Source organism: Triturus cristatus, chromosome 2_2 (assembly GCF_964204655.1).
Source record: "Triturus cristatus chromosome 2_2, aTriCri1.1, whole genome shotgun sequence".
Classification (NCBI taxonomy): Eukaryota; Metazoa; Chordata; class Amphibia; order Caudata; family Salamandridae; genus Triturus; species Triturus cristatus.
Window position 1 is genome coordinate 569,530,290 of NC_140582.1, and position 4,403 is coordinate 569,534,692.

A 4,403-nucleotide genomic window follows, 5' to 3' on the forward strand; every position below is an offset into this window, starting at 1 on the left:
CAAAATCATTGCCACTTGTGCAATGCTGCACAACCTTGCCACAAAGTGAGGTACAGAGGTGGAGCTAACTGATTATGAGGACAATGATGATGAGTCTGCACAGCCAGAGGCCAACGCAGCTGGAGTGGCAACAGCAACAGATGGGAGAGAGAGACGGGCAGAGATCACATGCAACTATTTCTGAGAAATAAAGGGACACAGCCAGTAGTTGGATGGCATGACGTAGTTTAATTATGCGGCACTACGCCACAACACAAAGAAAAACCTGTCCTCTCAAAATTGTGCAATCACGAGTTGCAAATCAAGGGTTACTTCACCCAAATGTCTCATGCTATACTGTGCAGCATTAGTGTCTGCGCCCACGCACTACAGTGCGGGTTGCCATTGATTGTGCATCCTCGCTAGTGGCAGCCCCATGCCGCCTGCTGCTCCTCCGTGTATCTGGGACAGGGGGGTATTGCTGCTCCTGCTGGTGGTTTCTACGCTGTCCACAGCATCCCCAGCACCAGTTGTGGCCGACTGGCTTGTCAGTAGCACTTCCAGTGCACTGGTGACCCTCACCATCCCCCTTGAGACGTCATTGCTGCAGTGCGTCAGGCCCTCCTGCATTGCCACAGAGCGCCTGCAGAGCAGCGAAGTGGCAGTTGCCAGCCGGTTGACTTCCCTTGTATGATTGTCTCTTCTCTGCCGTTCCCGGCGCCGTGCAGCTCTGTCCGCATCGAACTTACTGCACAGCAGCATGACGGACTGGGACATGTCCCGCATGGCCGCAGCCATCTCGCTCATTCCCTCAGCCATAGCCCTGATGCCCCTGTCCATATTTACAAATGTATCTTGGAGTCCCCGCATTTGCCGCTGCACTGACATCATTGCCCTTGCCTGTAGGTGCTGTATCTTTACCATGGTGGCCTCCAGCCCCGAGAACACTCCATGGCTCTCACCCTGTGGTGGTGGACTTTGCACCCGAGCCCTGCGGCGACGTCTGGCACCTGTGTGTGCTCCCTCAGAGGCGGAGGGTACACTGGCATGGCTACCATCCAGGGGCACAGTGGATGGTTCCGGCCCCCTGCAGTCTTCAGATGAGGACTCCGACACTTGCAACCTGGAAGCAGCACGCCTCCTCGACCTGAGCAATGCAGGCGGTGATGATGCCGGTGACTCCAGCATGAGTGCGATGCTGGCTGTGGTGGTGATGCTGGCTGTGGTGGTGAGGCTGCATGTGGTGCTGATCTCTGGCCAGAACTGGTGGTGGCCTTCCCTGTGCTGTCTTTCCGGTGTGCCCTCTCTCCCGTCTCATGTGCAGTCCTGCGCAATGTATCGCCTGTGGACAGAAATGCAACATCAGCTCAGTGTACCTGAAGCCCTGCATTGCTAGCATCACAATACAATTCTGAAACACTCTCACATTGTCCTCTGCCTGCTTTTCGCTAATGTGTGTAACATGCCTTGTTGTTCTGTGCTATTCAGTTCATGGTTGGGGTTTCCCGGACTACATCTCCCATAATGCATTGCTAGTATGCACTAACACATGGACTGGAGTGGGATACTCATTGCCCACTTGGGGAGTTGGGATAGGGGTAGGGGGGGCCACATTGCTGTGCATGCGTCTTACCTTGTTTGGTGGCGGCTCTGGCAGAGCTGTCGGCATCCCCAATCCCCACGACACTCTCGGGCTCTATTGTGGACTCCCCCAGCTCCTCCAGTTCTGTAAGGGCAGAGCCCTGTTCCTTCCCCCTCCTGTCCGGCTGGCCTCCTTCTGCAGTTCCCCCATCTTCCTCGTCATGACGATACGTAGGTCGTACCACCGCTTTTTCAGCACGTGTATGTCCCTGGGGGTCACTCCGATTGCATTCACCTGCGCCTGGATTCCCAGCCAGATTTTCCTCTTCTCCAACTCAGGCACTTGCAGGGACTGCTTTCCAAACAGCTTCTGGTGCTGCTTAACCACCTCCTCCACTAGTCCCTGCAGTTCCTTTGGGCTAAAAAAATGTTTCCTCCTCCTTTCCCCTCCATCTCTCTCTGTCTCCTGGCTGGACATTGTCAGTTTGAGGCTCACAATCAGGCACTGGCTCCCTTGCTCTGCTCTGCACTCCCAGCCTCTCCAGAGTCTGTTGATTGTGTGCACCTGCCTGGGTGTGGCCACTTCCTGGTTGGGTGGGGTTGGCCTTGCACTGGATTGGCTGATTCATCAAGTGATTTATATTTGAATTACCGATTCAGTAAACTCCGATTCGGTATTTACCTATTCGGTAAATACCGAATCATGATTCCGGCTGGTATTTTGGATTCGGTATTCATTTACCGAATTTTACCGAATCGGTAATTTTTACCGATTGTTTACCTACATACTATTTACCGATTCATAATTTCCGATTTGGTAAAATTCGGTATTTATGAATCGGTAAATTGTATGTTACCTACATATGGCCCTTAGTGTTTGAAAATACCACTTTTAGAGAGTAGGTATTTTCTTGTCTAACCATTCAAACCTGCCTCTTCTAGGCTGTGTATTCCTTGTCTGGTGTTTGAGTGACAGGGCTGGGGAATTCCAGGAGTCGGGGTGAGGCAGCCCAGTGGTGCAAAGAAAGATCTGCATCTAGATGGGAGGGAGGAGTTGCACCGGGGACCTGAATAGGGCTGTGCCTTCCCTCCACAATGCTGGCTCCACCTCCTGTGGTGCGTCTGATGTCTCTGCCCTGCACTCTGGAAGGAAAGGAGTCATGTAAAAGTGCTCCAGGACTGACCAGAACTGGTTTGGACCAGGCAAAGGCCTCTCTGCCTTCAGAGAACAAAGGAAAACTTAGTATAAATAATGGGACCCCAACCCAAGAACTTTAGATCACTTTGGGAAACAAGAAGAAACCTTTGCTGAGGAGTGGAACCAGAAGAAAACTGAGGAGAGACTATCCCTAAGCTGAAGTGCTGCTTGGGGGATTGGCCTGCAGTGGTTGTCTGACTGCCAAAGAAAGGAGAAAGGACTTTGTGTGCATTTTCATTCAACTTGTGTAAGGATCTCCAAGGGCTTGGAAAAGAGATTTCCTCCTGTTGAAGTCTCAGGCACAACAGACTTCAACCACCAGCTCCCCAGAGTTCTTTGGAAGTGCCTGCTACTGTTTTGGGCCTTCTGAGGGACTGCGTGTCGCAAGCAGCTGGAAGCGCGACTCACGGAGAAGCGTGTCGCCGCTGCCGTTGCATCCTGGAACAAGGGTAACACCACTGTAGCTGACGCATTACACCGTATCACGAGCAGCGTCCCGCAACCCCGAAGAAGCGTGTCGTCGTCGCAGCCGCTGTAGCTGTTGCAATGCACTGCATCGAGAGAAGTGTCTCGCATCGAGGAAGAAGCGCTTCGCAGCCGCTGCCGTCGCATCTTGGATGTCGCCACTGTAGCTGTCGCATTGCACTTCATCAAGAAAAGTGCCTCGCATCCACGGAGACGCGTGCTGCCGTCGGAGCTGCTGCCGTCGCATCACGGAACAAGGGTGTCGCCGCTGCAGTTGTCACATCAAGCGTAAGCGTCTCGCAACGTCGGAGAAGAGTGTCGCTCCCAAGGCCGTTGTCGTCGCATCACGGAACAAGGGTGTCCCCGCTGCAGCTGACGCGTCGAGTCTTCTCGCAACATCTGAGAAGCGTGCCGCATCAGGAAGATCAGGAAGATCTTGACGTCTTTATTTCTTTGCATCAAACTTTCATCGCATCACCAGTACCTTAAGATGCGTGTCGCATCTTAAGGTACATTGACTCAAAGTGTTGCATTTAAGATCTAAAGAGAACTAATCCAATTCTACCATTTTTAAGTAACAGTATTGTGGATTTTTGTCATTTATGGTCTTGTGTTAAATCTATATAAAGGATACTTATTTTTTTATATAAAACTTGTGTGGTGTCCATCTGTAGTGTTGTCACTTGATTACTGTATGTGTTCACAAATGCTTTACACACTGCCTCTGAGATAAGCCTGTCTGCTCGTGCCAAGCTACCAAGGGGGTGAGCAGGGGTTATTTTAGGAGTGTACCCCCTTACTAGAAGCAAGGGTACCTATTTGTCACAAGTACCTACCTGTGCCAACTAGAGATCCCCAAATCTAACATTCTTTACCCAATTTTTCTTTCATGCCTGCCTCCCTTTGCTCAAGGCAATAGTGAAACTGAAATGTAGTGACCGGGAGAGTGATTGGACCATGGATTAGCCACTCAGTTGATGGTAATTCAGCTACTGTAAATAGTAGTCTGTCTAGTTTTTCAATTTGCAGCATTGTATATTTAGCTCCCCTTTGTGCCATTTCAATATGTGTATCAGTTAGATTGTACTCTGAAAACAGAGACGTACTGTTTTATAAAACACCAAGGCAAAATTGCTGCATGCAAAGATTGCAGCATCCAGCTTAATAACATAATAGAACG